The following is a 15,000-nucleotide window of genomic DNA, read 5'->3' as shown; positions in this document are numbered from 1 at the left end:
CTGCGGTGGGCACCTTGGCTGGGTTGCGCGCCTTGGTGGGCACCATGCAGTGCACGAAGTCGGAGCCCGGATTGCCCCGGGCGCGCACCTCCGCCAGGGTGGGCACCTTGGTGCGCACAACTTGCCTGGGCTGCGCACCAGGAAGGGCTCAAGATGGCACCCGCGTTCCGTTTTTTTCACTATCTTTCAGAACGGAAATTTTAAAATCTCGTTTTTTTTTGCCTTTTCTGGAAATTAGTGAAGGCAGCGCATCAAAGGTGCGCAACGCTGGTGCGAACCTGGGAGCGCTCCGATGTGTGCTCCAAGGTGCGGCGTGCACGAAGTCGGACCCCGGTTTGCCCCGGGTGCGCACCTCGCGTGCACCTTGGTGCGCACACCTTGGCTGGGTTGCGCGCCCTGGTGGGCACCATGGTGCGCACCAAGGAGCGCTCCGAAGTGTGCTCCAAGGTGCGGCGTGCACGAAGTCGGAGCCCGGTTTGCCCCGGGTGCGCACCTCGCGTGCACCTTCGCCGCGGTGGGCACCATGGCGTGCACGAAGTCGGAGCCCGGTTTGCCCCGGGTGCGCACCTCGCGTGCACCTTCGCCGGGGTGGGCACCTTGGTGTGCAGACCTTGGCTGGGTTGCGCGCCCTGGTGGGCACCATGGTGCGCACCAAGGAGCGCTCCGAAGTGTGCTCCAAGGTGCGGCCTGCACGAAGTCGGAGCCCGGTTTGCCCCGGGTGTGCACCTCGGGTGGGCACCTTGGTGCGCATGCCTTGCCTGGGCTGCGCACCAGGGCGGGCTCAAGATGGCACCCGCGTTCCTTTTTTTTCACTATCTTTCAAAACGGAAATTTTAAAATCTCATTTTTTTTTGCCTTTTTCTGGAAATTAGTGAAGGCAGCGCATCAAAGGTGCGCACCTCGCTGCCCACCACGGTGCGCAACGCCGGTGGGCACCCGGGAGTGCTTCGAAGTGTGCTCCAAGGTGCTGCGTGCACGTTGTCGGAGCCCGGTTTGCCCCGGGTGCGCACCTCGCGTGCACCTTCGTCGGGGTGGGCACCTTGGCTGGGTTTGCCCCGGCTGCGCTCCGAAGCGGGGTTATTGGAGCGCCGCCTCTTTTTTTGTCGGAGCGTTTGGTGGGGTTTCTCGCATTGGCTCTTCCGAGGCCCGGTTGCCACCCTGGCGCGCACGAAGTCGGAAGTAGGGTTAATTGCCCGGGTGCGCACCTTTGCCAGGGTGGGCACCTTACCTGGGCTGCGCACCAGGGCGGGCTCAAGATGGCACGCGCGTTCCGTTTTTTTCACTATCTTTCAAAACGGAAATTTTAAAATCTCCTTTTTTTTTTGCCTTTTCTGGAAATTAGTGAAGGCAGCGCATCAAAGGTGCGCACCTCGCTGCCCACCTTGGTGTGCTCTGAGGTGCGCACCCGGGAGCGCTACGAAGTGTGCTCCAAGGTGCGGCGTGCACGTTGTCGGAGCCCGGTTTGCCCCGGGTGCGCACCTCGCCTGCACCTTGGCCGGGGTGGGCACCTTGGCTGGGTTTGCCCAGGGTGCGCTCCGAAGCGGGGTTACTGGAGCGCCCCCTCTTTTTTTGTCAGAGCGTTTGGTGGGGTTTCTCGCATTGGCTCTTCCCAGGCCCGGTTGTTGGGTGCGCTCCCACCCTGGCGCGCGCGAAGTTGGAAGTTGGGTTAATTGCCCGGGCGCGCACCTTCGCCAGGGTGGGCACCTTGGTGCGCACACCTTGGCTGGGCTGCGCACCAGGGCGGGCTCAAGATGGCACCAGCATTCCCTTTTTCTCACTATCTTTCAAAACGGAAATTTTAAAATCTCGTTTTTTTTTTGCCTTTTATGGAAATTAGTGAAGGCATCGCATCAAAGGTGCGCACCTCGCTGCCCACCTTGGTGTGCTCCGAGGTGCCCACCACGGTGCGCAACGCCGGTGCGAACCCGGGAGCGCCCCGATGTGTGCTCCAAGGTGCGGCGTGCACGAAGTCGGACCCCGGTTTGCCCCGGGTGCGCACCTCGCGTGCACCTTGGTGCGCACACCTTGGCTGGGTTGCGCGGCCTGGTGGGCACCATGGTGCGCACCAAGGAGCGCTCCGAAGTGTGCTCCAAGGTGCGGCGTGCACGAAGTCGGAGCCCGGTTTGCCCCGGGTACGCACCTCGCGTGCACCTTCGCCGGGGTGGGCACCTCGGCTGGGTTGCGCGCCCTGGTGCGCACCAAGGAGCGCTCCGAAGTGTGCTCCAAGGTGCGGCGTGCACGAAGTCGGAGCCCGGTTTGCCCCGGGTGCGCACCTTCGCCGCGGTGCGCACCATGGCGTGCACGAAGTCGGAGCCCGGTTTGCCCCGGGTGCGCACCTCGCGTGCACCTTCGGCGGGGTTGCGCGCCCTGGTGGGCACCATGGTGCGCACCAAGGAGCGCTCCGAAGTGTGCTCCAAGGTGCGGCGTGCACGAAGTCGGAGCCCGGTTTGCCCCGGGTGCGCACCTCGCGTGCACCTTCGGCGGGGTTGCGCGCCCTGGTGGGCACCATGGTGCGCACCAAGGAGCGCTCCGAAGTGTGCTCCAAGGTGCGGCGTGCACGAAGTCGGAGCCCGGTTTGCCCCGGGTGCGCACCTCGCGTGCACCTTCGCCGCGGTGGGCACCATGGCGTGCACGAAGTCGGAGCCCGGTTTGCCCCGGGTGCGCACCTCGCGTGCACCTTCGCCGGGGTGGGCACCTCGGCTGGGTTGCGCGCCCTGGTGCGCACCAAGGAGCGCTCCGAAGTGTGCTCCAAGGTGCGGCGTGCACGAAGTCGGAGCCCGGTTTGCCCCGGGTGCGCACCTCGCGTGCACCTTCGCCAGGGTGGGCACCTCGGTGCGCACACCTTCTCAATGTTTTCTTGCCTTTTCTGGAAATTGGTGAAGGCAGCGCATCAAAGGTGCGCACCTCGGTGTGCTCCGAGGTGCGAACCCGAGAGCGCTCCGAGGTGCCCACGAAGTCGAAAGTCGGGTTAATTGCATTGTTTTCCCCGGGTGCGCTCCGAGGTGCGCAACATCGGCGCGCACCAAGGAGGGCTCCGAAGTGTGCTCCAAGGTGCGCACGATGGCGTGCACCTCTGGTGCGCACGATTCGGAGCTCGGTTTGACCGGGGTGCGCACACCTTGGCTGGGTTGCGCACCTTTTGTGCGCTCCAAGGTGCGCACGAAGTCGGAGCTCGGTTTGCCCCGGGTGCGCACCTTCGCCAGGGTGCGCACCTTGATGCGCACGCCTTGGCTGGGCTGCGCACCTTGGTGGGCGCCATGGTGCGCACCTTTCGTGCGCTCCAAGGTGCGCACGAAGTCGGAGCTCGGTTTGCCCCGGGTGCGCACCTTGGTGGGCGCCATGGTGCACTCCGAGGTGCCCAAGATTGGTGCGCACCAAGGAGCGCTCCGAAGTGCGCTCCAAGGTGCGCGCGAAGTCGAAAGTTGGGTTAATTGTCCGGTTTGCCTCGGGTGCGCACCTTGCGTGCACCTTCGCCAGGGTGGGCGCCTTGGTGCGCACACCTTGGCTGGGCTGCGCACACCTTGGCACCCGCGTTTCCTTCATTTTAAATTTTTTTTTTTTACAATCTCTCAAGTGGGAAATTCTATAATCTCAACTTTTTTTGCCTTTTCAGGAAACTTTTGAATGGAGCGCATCATTGGTGCGCTCCGAAGTGTGCTCCAAAGCTCTCTCCAGCTGCGTGCACCTGCCCCGGCCGCGCACCCGGCCCCGCCCAGCTTCGCTCACCTGTCCCGGGCGTCTGGTGCGGAACCTTAGAGTAAGAAACATCACCGTGCACCTTGGCCAACGTGCGCGACTCGACCGAGCGCGCACTGGCCGAGGTGCACACCGATTTCACCTGGGTGCGCGCGCAGCACCTCGGGCGCACCGGGGTGCGCGCACAACGCCCGGGTTGCACCGTGGCCTGTGTGCTCGGGGCGCCTCGGGTGCGCGCTCGGTGTCGCCCCCGCGCGCGCGGTAGTGCGGGCAGCGCACCCCGGCCCGGCCCGGCCCCGACGAGAACGCAAACGGGCAAAAGGTTTATTCAAATAGCATTGCGACGCCCGGCGAAAAACTAAAAAAGGGTGCAACACCGGGACTTCCCGGGAGGTCACCCATCCCAGTACTACTCCGGCCCAAGCGCGCTTAACTGCGGAGTTCTGATGGGATCTGGTGCACTAATGCTGGTATGATCGCACCCGTTATGAGCTTGTCGCAGTGTGTACTTAGCAAACCGCGACCCACGTGCGAATCCACCCCGGCCACCCACCCCCGTCGAGGTGCACACCCTCCCTCGCGAAGTGCGCCCCGTTCGCCAAGTGTGAGCCCTGCCCGGGTGCGCGCACCTTGCTAGGGCGTCGGGTGTGCACCCTGCCCGGCCTACGTGCGTGCACCTGGAGGGGGCGTCGTGTGCGTGCAGTGTCCCGTCTGCAACGCGGTGCCCACACACCACCTCGGGCGCAACGACCTGCGCTCACATGTGGGCCGAGTGCACCTTGGTGCATGTTCGGGGCGCCTCGGGTGCACGCTCGATCTTGCCCCGGTGCACCAAGGCGCTCGGTTTGCCCCGGGTGCGCACTTGGTGCAAGGTGGGCACCCAAAATAGGGATCAAGCACCAAAACACAAGTTTCGGGATGCAAAATGGGACCCAAGGACCACAAATGCGTTCCAAGACCCATGATGGGTCCACGAGAACAAAAATGTGTTCCGAGACTTAATAAACAAATATTGGGTTTTAGGAGAAGAAACATGCTCTGATGCCCAAAACGAGAATCGACCCCGAAAAGGCCACAGGCCAAAAGTGGGATGCGAGACAAAAAAAAATGGGACCCGAGGACCAAAATTGGGTTCCCAGGTCGAAGACAGGGCAACCGGACAAGAAACGACCTCTAAGGCTCGAAATGAGTCCCGACGACTAAAACTTGACAAGAAGCACCCATCAGGCACCCAACTCGACACCCATGGGATGCCGACCCACCCGGGCTTCCACCTAGCACACCTTGGCACCCACCCACCCTCGCACCCAACCTCGCACCCAACTTAGCACCTTTGAACCCACATTGGCACTCACCCTGACCCTGGCACCTTGGAACCCACATTGGCACTCACCTTGACCCTGGCACCCACCTTTGCACTCACCTTGGGACCCACCCTGGCTCCCACCTCGGCACCCACCCAGACACCCACCTTGGTTCCTTGGCACCCACCTTGGATCCTTGGCACCCACCCCGACACCCACCTTGGCACGCAACTTGGCTACTTGCCACCCACCTTGGCTCCTTGACGCCCACCCCGACAACCACCCCGTGACCTACCCTGGCTAGGGTTGGTGCACACCCACCCTGGTGCCCACCTTGGCACCCACCCTATGACCCACCTTGGCACGCACCTTAGTACCCACCCCGTTACCCACCCTAGGACCCACCCCGTGACCCACCTTGGCCAGGGTGGGTGCACCCACCCTGGTGCCCACCTTGGCACCCACCCATCCTAGCACCCAGCCTGTGACCGGGCTTGGAACCCAACCTTGCACCCGCACCCGTCTTGGCCAGTGTGGGTGCGCACCCATCCTGGCACCCACGTTGTGACACACCCTTTAACCCACGCACCCTAGCACCCACGTTGGCACCCACCTTGGAACCCAACCTAGCAACTTGGCACCCACCCCGTGACCCACCTTGGCATCCACCATAGCAGTCGCCGACTTGGCACCCACCTCGGCACCCACCTTGACACTTGTGGACCCACCTTGCCACTCACCCTAGCATCGACCCATCCTAGCACCCACCCTGGCACCTTTGCACCCTAGCACTCACCCATCCTAGCACCTAACCTGTGACCCACCTTGACACTCACCCTCGCACCCACCTTGGAACCCAACCTAGCACCCACCCACCCTGACACCAACCCTAGCACCTACCCACCCTTGCACCCACCCTGTGACCCATCTTGGCACCCACCCATCCTACCACTCAACCTATCACCCACCTTCTCACCCACCTTGGCATCCACCTTAGCACCCACCCACACTGGCACCTTGGCACCCACCTCGGGCAAGGTGGGTGCACACCCACCCTGGCACCCAATTTAGAACCCACCGAGCATGTTACCCACCTTGGCACCCACATTGCAGCCCACCCTAGTACCCACCCTATGACCCACATTGGCATCCACACCCTAGCACCCAGGCACCTCGACACCCGCCTTGACACCCACCCTAGCACTGAACCTGTGACCCACCTTGGAACTCACCCTAGAACCCACCCACCCTGTGAACCACCTTGGCATCCACCTTAGCACCCACCCACCTTGGCACCCACTCTAGCACTCACCCATCCTAACACCCAACTTGTTACCCACCTTGGCACCCGCCCTCGCGTCCACCTTGAAACCCACCCTAGCACCCACCCACGCAGGAGCCCACCTTGGCACCCAACCTAACACCCACGCATCCTGGCACCCAACTTGTGACCCACCTTGGAACCCACCCTAGTACCCACCTTTGAACCCACTATATCACCAACCCACCTTGGCACCCACCCTATGACCCTCTTTGGAATCCACCCTAGCACGCACCCACCCTGGCACCCACCATGGAGCGCACCCTAGCACCCACCCACCTCGGCACGCACCTCAACACCCACCTTGGTGTGCGCACTGCGCCAACCTCTCAAAGACCCTATGTGGTGCGCTCCAAAGTGTACACCTTTGGTGCGCTCCAAGGTGCGCACCTTTGGTGCACACCGAGGTGCACACCAAAGTGTGCACCGAGGTGAGCACCAAAGTGCACTCCAGGGTGCACACCAAGGCGTGCACCTTTGGTGCGGTCAATGCAAACGAATTCGGAAGTTGGGGTCGATGTCCTAATCGCTGCTGCAGACTACACGTATGAGAATCGGACAAATAGCTTTATATAGGGGAGGTGTTGCGTTTGATGGGTCGACTCCCCTGGTTGTGTGCACTGCACCAACTTCAAAGACCCTGTCTTGTTTAAGAAGTCAAAAGTTGGGGTGGATGTCCTAATCATTGCTGCAGTCTACGCATGTATGAGAATCAGACAAATAGCTTATATAGGGGAGGTGTTGCATTCGGTGGGTTGACTCCCCTGGTTGTGCGCACTGCGCCAACCTCAAAGACCCCGCATAGCAGAAGAAGTCGGAAGTCGGATTTTGGTGAGCACCAAGGCGTGCACCTTTGGTGCGGTCAACGCAGACGAATTCAGAAGTTGGGGTGGATGTCCTAATCGTTGTTGCAGGCTACACATGTATGAGAATCAGACAAATAGCTTATATAGGGGAGGTGTTGGGTTTGATGGGTCAACTCCCTTGGTTGTGCGCATTACGCCAACCTCAAAGACCTTGTTTTCGTTAAGAAGTCAAAAGTTGGGGTCAATGTCCTAATGGCTCCTGCAGGCTACACATGTATGAGAATCGGACAAATAGCTTATATAGGGGAGGTGTTGGGTTTGATGGGTCGACTCCCCTGGTTGTGCGCATTACGTCAACCTCAAAGACCTTGTTTTCGTTAAGAAGTCAAAAGTTGGGGTCGATGTCCTAATTGCTCCTGTAGACTACACATGTATGAGAATCAGACAAATAGCTTATATAGGGGAGGTGTTGGGTTTGATGGGTTGACTCCCCTAGTTGTTCGCATTACACCAACCTCAAAGACCTTGTTTTCGTTTAGAAGCCGAAAGTTGGGGTCGATGTCCTAATTGCTCCTGCAGGCTACGCATGTATGAGAATCAGACAAATAGCTTATATAGGGGAGGTGTTGGGTTTGATGGGTCGACTCCCCTGGTTGTGCGCATTGCGCCAACCTCAAAGACCCTGCATTGCGGATGAAGTCGAAAGTCAGAGTTTGGTGTGCTACAAGGTGTGGTCGAAGGTGCTCACCTAGGTGTGCACCTTTGGAGCACAGGAAAAGTGCCCTCCAAAAGTGCGCACCTTTGGAGTGCACAAAAGTGCCCTCCAAAAGTGCGCACCTTTGGAGCGCAGAAAAGTGCCCTCCAAAAAGTGCCCTCCAAAAGTGCGCACCTTTGGAGCGCAGAAAAGTGCCCTCCAAAAGTGCGCACCTTTGGAGCGCAGAAAAGTGCCCTCCAAAAAGTGCCCTCCAAAAGTGCGCACCTTTGGAGCGCAGAAAAGTGCCCTCCAAAAGTGCGCACCTTTGGAGCGCAGAAAAGTGCCCTCCAAAAAGTGCCCTCCAAAAGTGCGCACCTTTGGAGCGCAGAAAAGTGCCCTCCAAAAAGTGCCCTCCAAAAGTGCGCACCTTTGGAGCGCAGAAAAGTGCCCTCCAAAAAGTGCCCTCCAAAAGTGCGCACCTTTGGAGCGCAGAAAAGTGCCCTCCAAAAAGTGCCCTCCAAAAGTGCGCACCTTTGGAGCGCAGAAAAGTGCCCTCCAAAAAGTGCCCTCCAAAAGTGCGCACCTTTGGAGCGCAGAAAAGTGCCCTCCAAAAGTGCGCACCTTTGGAGCGCACAAAAGTGCCCTCCAAAAGTGCGCACTTTTGGTGCGCACCAAGGCGCTGGTTCGGTCGTTGCAGGCGAGTTCGGAAGTTGGGGTCGATGTCCTGAGCGGAGGTGCAAACTACACAGGTGTCGGAATCGGACAAATAGCTTATATAGGGGAGGTGTATGCTTCGATGGGTCGACTCCCCAGGTTGAGCGCACCGCGCCAACCTCAAAGACCCTACGGTATGGATGAAGTCGGAAGTTGGGTCCGATGACCGATTCGATTAGTAGGTATGCTCATGAGGTCGGAATTTGGGTCCGATGACCTGCCATGTGCAGGAAGGCGAATGTTGACACTGTGCGTTGCAAGGTGCACACCAAGGCGCTGGTGCGGTCTTTTTAGTCGAGTTCGGAAGTTGGGGTCGATGTCCTGATCGGAGGTGCAAGCTACACAGGTGTGGGAATCGGACAAATAGCTTATATAGGGGAGGTGTATGCTTCGTTGGGTCGACTCCCCGGGTTGAGCGCACCGCGCCAACCTCAAAGACCCTACGGTATGGATGAAGTCGGAAGTTGGGTCCGATGACCGATTCGATATGTAGGCATACTCGCGAGGTCGGAATTTGGGTCCGATGACCTGCCACGTGCAGGAAGGCGAATGTTGGCACTGTGCGTTGCAAGGTGCGCACCAAGGCGCTGGTTCGGTCGTTGGAGGCGAGTTCGGAAGTTGGGGTCGATGTCTTGATCGGAGGTGCAAACTACACAGGTGTGGGAATCGGACAAATAGCTTATATAGGGGAGGTGTATGCTTCGTTGGGTCGACTCCCCGGGTTGAGCGCACCGCGCCAACCTCAAAGACCCTACGGTATGGATGAAGTCGGAAGTTGGGTCCGATGACCGATTCGATATGTAGGCATACTCGCGAGGTCGGAATTTGGGTCCGATGACCTGCCATGTGCAGGAAGGCGAATGTTGGGACTGTGCGTCGCAAGGTGCGCACCAAGGCGCTGGTGCCGTCGTTGCAGTCGAGTTCGGAAGTTGGGGTCGATGTCCTGGTCAGAGGTGCAAACTACACAGGTGTGGGAATCGGACAAATAGCTTATATAGGGGAGGTGTATGCTTCGATGGGTCGACTCCCTGGGTTGAGCGCACCGCGCCAACCTCAAAGACCCTACAGTATGGATGAAGTCGGAAGTTGGGTCCGATGACCGATTCGATACGTAGGCATATTGGCGAGGTCTGAATTTGTGTCCGATGACCTGCCATGCGCAGGAAGGCGGAATTTGGGTCCGATGACCGAGTTGATGGCGTGCCATGCGCAGAAAGGCGGAATTTGGGTCCGATGACCGAGTTGATGTTGATGGCCCGCCATGCACAGGAAGGCGGAATTTGGGTCCGATGACCGATTTGAAGGCGTGCCATACGCAAAAAGGCGGAGTTTGGGTCCGATGACCGAGTTGATATTGATGGCCCGCCATGCGCAGGAAGGCGGAATTTGGGTCCGATGACCTGACATACGCATGGAGTCCGACTCGGGGGCCGATGTTCGATTCGATGACTTGCATTGTGGGTAAAGTCGGAAGTTGTGGTCTTTGACCCGATTCGATGACCAGACTTCGGCTGCTTGAGAATCGGACAAATAACTTATATAGGGGAGGTAGTGTTCTCGAGCATCCTCCCCCCGTGCCCGTTTATGTCGATTGATGCTGGTGCTCGACTGGTTGGAGCGCTCGGATGCAAAAATCTTGCACCAGGATTTATCGATTGTGATGGACACGGCAAGTCTCCTGATTGCTATGCAGGAGCTCATCGTGAATCTCTATGCGGCCTTGGTATGGACTCGACCTGCGGAATGGTTCGGCAATGGTAGTCGCTCCAACACGTCCTTGCAATGGCCACAGAGGTGATTCGACTAGAGCTCCAGTCTAGCTTTTGGGTTGCTTGGCGGACTGGTATAGCCGCGATCGAGTTCCGGCCATGAACGTTTTAGATAGCTCTTGGGCTTTCTGGGACGGAAGTCGGAAGTTTGGGCTGTTGTCCGATTTGATGACCATTCTTCGGATGTGTGAGAATCGGACAAATAACTTATATAGGGGACTGTGTTGTCTCACGCAGCCCCCTCCGTGCCCCTCTATCTCGACCGATGTTGGTGCTTGAAAGGGTTGGGATCGCTCGGATTTATAAACGTGCACCACCATTTGTCGAGTGTGAGGGACGCGGCAGGTCTCCTAAATGCTATGCGGGCGCTCTCTGAGAATCTCTATCCGGCCTCGACACAGACTAGTCTTGCTGAATGGTTTGGCACTGGTAGTCGATCCAACACGTCGTTGTTGTGGCCGCCTAGGCGATTCGATTCGAGCCCCCGTCTAGCTTTTGGGTTGCTTGGCGGATTTTGCCCTATCCGCAAGTGAGCTCGGTCCCTAAACGTTCGAGAAACCCGATTGCTATGCGCCGACTCTCTTTCTTGCGAGCCTCCATCTAGCTTTTGGGTCTCTACGGAACGGAAGTCGGAATCTGGGACCGTTGTTTGATTCGACGAGGCAGACTACGGTTGTGCGAGAATCGGACAAATAACTTATATAGGGGAGGTGTTGACTGGAGCATTCTCCCCCGTGCCCCTCTAACTCGACCAATGCTGGCGCTCGAACGGTGGTAGCGCTCGGATTTTCATTGAGCGCCAGCATTGGTCGATTTAGAGGGGCATGCGAGATTCCCGAATGCTATGCGAGGGCTCTAACGGAAATGTCTATTGGTTTCGGTATGGATGCAATTGCGAGTGGTTCGGCAAAGGTAGTCGTTCCGATGCGTCCATGTCGTGGCCAAATCGATAATTCGATTTGAGCCCTCGTATAGCATTTGGGTCTCTCGATGTGATTCCGCATTCCAGTCCCTTTGGGCACTGCTTGAGCCGCATCCCAGGGGGTTCCCTTCCCAATAATCTGCCTCGCAACCCGATTGCTATGCGGTGAGGCTCCTCGGCCGCCTCGGAACTATCTGTGTATCAGACGCATCGCGGGATAAGGGGTTGGCAACGGTAGTCGCCCCAAGCGCGTCCGATGCTTGGACCATTCCGAGGCGGCCCTGAAGCCTCTTCCGTCTAGCCGTTGGGTCCTTCTCGCCGCATCCCTCGCCTCGCACCCCGATTGCTATGCGGTGAGGCTCCTCGGCCGCCTCGGAACTATCTGTGTATCGGACGCGTCGCGGGATAAGGGGTTGTCACTGGTAGTCGCCCCAAGCGCGTCCGATGCTTGGACCATTCCGAGGCGGCCCTGAAGCCTCTTCCGTCTAGCCGTTGGGTCCTTCTCGCCGCATCCCTCGCCTCGCACCCCGATTGCTATGCGGTGAGGCTCCTCGGCCGCCTCGGAACTATCTGTGTATCGGACGCGTCGCGGGATAAGGGGTTGTCATTGGTAGTCGCCCCAAGCGCGTCCGATGCTTGGACCATTCCGAGGCGGCCCTGAAGCCTCTTCCGTCTAGCCGTTGGGTCCTTCTCGCCGCATCCCTCGCCTCGCACCCCGATTGCTATGCGGTGAGGCTCCTCGGCCGCCTCGGAACTATCTGTGTATCGGACGCGTCGCGGGATAAGGGGTTGTCACTGGTAGTCGCCCCAAGCGCGTCCGATGCTTGGACCATTCCGAGGCGGCCCTGAAGCCTCTTCCGTCTAGCCGTTGGGTCCTTCTCGCCGCATCCCTCGCCTCGCACCCCGATTGCTATGCGGTGAGGCTCCTCGGCCGCCTCGGAACTATCTGTGTATCGGACGCGTCGCGGGATAAGGGGTTGTCACTGGTAGTCGCCCCAAGCGCGTTCGATGCTTGGACCATTCCGAGGCGGCCCTGAAGCCTCTTCCGTCTAGCCGTTGGGTCCTTCTCGCCGCATCCCTCGCCTCGCACCCCGATTGCTATGCGGTGAGGCTCCTCGACCGCCTTGGAACTATCTGTGTATCGGACGCGTCGCGGGATAAGGGGTTGTCACTGGTAGTCGCCCCAAGCGCGTCCGATGCTTGGACCATTCCGAGGCGGACCCGAAGCCTCTTCCGTCTAGCCGTTGGGTCCTTCTCGCCGCATCCTTCGCCTCGCACCCCGATTGCTATGCGGTGAGGCTCCTCGGCCGCCTCGGAACTATCTGTGTATCGGACGCGTCGCGGGATAAGGGGTTGTCACTGGTAGTCGCCCCAAGCGCGTCCGATGCTTGGACCATTCCGAGGCGGACCCGAAGCCTCTTCCGTCTAGCCGTTGGGTCCTTCTCGCCGCATCCCTCGCCTCGCACCCCGATTGCTATGCGGTGAGGCTCCTCGGCCGCCTTGGAACTATCTGTGTATCGGACGCGTCGCGGGATAAGGGGTTGTCACTGGTAGTCGCCCCAAGCGCGTCCGATGCTTGGACCATTCCGAGGCGGACCCGAAGCCTCTTCCGTCTAGCCGTTGGGTCCTTCTCGCCGCATCCCTCGCCTCGCACCCCGATTGCTATGCGGTGAGGCTCCTCGGCCGCCTTGGAACTATCTGTGTATCGGACGCGTCGCGGGATAAGGGGTTGTCACTGGTAGTCGCCCCAAGCGCGTCCGATGCTTGGACCATTCCGAGGCGGACCCGAAGCCTCTTCCGTCTAGCCGTTGGGTCCTTCTCGCCGCATCCCTCGCCTCGCACCCCGATTGCTATGCGGTGAGGCTCCTCGGCCGCCTTGGAACTATCTGTGTATCGGACGCGTCGCGGGATAAGGGGTTGTCACTGGTAGTCGCCCCAAGCGCGTCCGATGCTTGGACCATTCCGAGGCGGCCCCGAAGCCTCTTCCGTGTAGCCGTTGGGTCCTTCTCGCCGCATCCCTCGCCTCGCACCCCGATTGCTATGCGGTGAGGCTCCTCGGCCGCCTTGGAACTATCTGTGTATCGGACGCGTCGCGGGATAAGGGGTTGTCACTGGTAGTCGCCCCAAGCGCGTCCGATGCTTGGACCATTCCGAGGCGGCCCCGAAGCCTCTTCCGTGTAGCCGTTGGGTCCTTCTCGCCGCATCCCTCGCCTCGCACCCCGATTGCTATGCGGTGAGGCTCCTCGGCCGCCTTGGAACTATCTGTGTATCGGACGCGTCGCGGGATAAGGGGTTGTCACTGGTAGTCGCCCCAAGCGCGTCCGATGCTTGGACCATTCCGAGGCGGACCTGAAGCCTCTTCCCTCTAGCCGTTGGGGCTTTCTCGCCGCATCCCTCGCCTCGCACCCCGATTGCTATGCTGTGAGGCTCCTCGACCGCCTTGGAACTATCTGTGTATCGGACGCATCGCGGGATAAGGGGTTGGCAGTGGTAGTCGCCCCAAGCGCATCCGATGCTTGGACCATTCCGAGGCGGCCCTGCAGCCTCTTCCGTCTAGCCGTTGGGGCCATCTCGCCGCATCCCCCACCTCGCACCACGATTGCTATGCGGTGAGGCTCCTTGGCCGCCTCGGAACTATCTGTGTATCGGACGCATCGCGGGATAAGGGGTTGTCACTGGTAGTCGCCCCAAGCGCGTCCGATGCTTGGACTATTCCGAGGCGGCCCTGCAGCCTCTTCCGTCTAGCCGTTGGGGCCATCTCGCTGCATCCCCCACCTCCTCGGCCGCCTCGGAACTATCTGTGTATCGGACGCATCGCGGGATAAGGGGTTGGCAGTGGTAGTCGCCCCAAGCGCGTCCGATGCTTGGACTATTCCGAGGCAGCCCTGCAGCCTCTTCCGTCTAGCCTTTGGGGCCATCTCGCCGCATCCCTCGCCTCGCACCCCGATTGCTATGCGGTGAGGCTCCTCGGCCGCCTGGGAACTATCTTCGTATCGGACGCATCGCGGGATAAGGGGTTGTCACTGGTAGTCGCCCCAAGCGCGTCCGATGCTTGGACTATTCCGAGGCGGCCCTGTGGCCTCTTCCGTCTAGCCGTTGGGGCCATCTCGCCGCATCCCCCACCTCGCACCCCGATTGCTATGCGGTGAGGCTCTTCGGCCGCCTTGGAACTATCTTCGTATCGGACGCATCGCGGGATAAGGGGTTGTCACTGGTAGTGGCCCCAAGCGCGTCCGATGCTTGGACTATTCCGAGGCGGCCCTGCAGCCTCTTCCGTCTAGCCGTTGGGGCCATCTCGCCGCATCCCCCACCTCGCACCCCGATTGCTATGCGGTGAGGCTCCTCGGCCGCCTTGGAACTATCTTCGTATCGGACGCATCGCGGGATAAGGGGTTGTCACTGGTAGTCGCCCCAAGCGCGTCCGATGCTTGGACTATTCCGACGCGGCCCTGTGGCCTCTTCCGTCTAGCCGTTGGGGCCATCTCGCCGCATCCCCCACCTCGCACCCCGATTGCTATGCGGTGAGGCTCCTCGGCCGCCTTGGAACCATCTTCGTATCGGACGCATCGCGGGATAGGGGGCTGTCACTGGTAGTCGCCCCAAGCGTGTCCGATGCTTGGACCATTCCTAGGCGGCCCTGAAGCCTCTTCCGTCTAGCCGTTGGGGCCTTCCCGCCCCATCCCTCGCCTCGCACCCCCGATTGCTATGCGGTGAGGCTCCTCGGCCGCCTTGGAACCATCTGTGTATCGGACGCATCGCGGGATAAGGGGTTGG

General features: G+C 60.0%; 1 non-coding gene across 1 annotated transcript; it reads right to left on the bottom strand.

Moving 5' to 3' along the window:
- Window positions 1-4,061: 4,061 nt before the first annotated feature.
- Window positions 4,062-4,180, bottom strand: LOC131864882 (5S ribosomal RNA). The gene has a single exon (XR_009363609.1). It is a non-coding gene; the product is annotated as a 5S ribosomal RNA (ribosomal RNA).
- Window positions 4,181-15,000: the final 10,820 nt, after the last annotated feature.

The sequence above is a fragment of the Cryptomeria japonica genome, unplaced genomic scaffold, assembly GCF_030272615.1.
Source record: "Cryptomeria japonica unplaced genomic scaffold, Sugi_1.0 HiC_scaffold_97, whole genome shotgun sequence".
Classification (NCBI taxonomy): Eukaryota; Viridiplantae; Streptophyta; class Pinopsida; order Cupressales; family Cupressaceae; genus Cryptomeria; species Cryptomeria japonica.
This window is presented reverse-complemented; position numbering and strand designations above follow the sequence as displayed.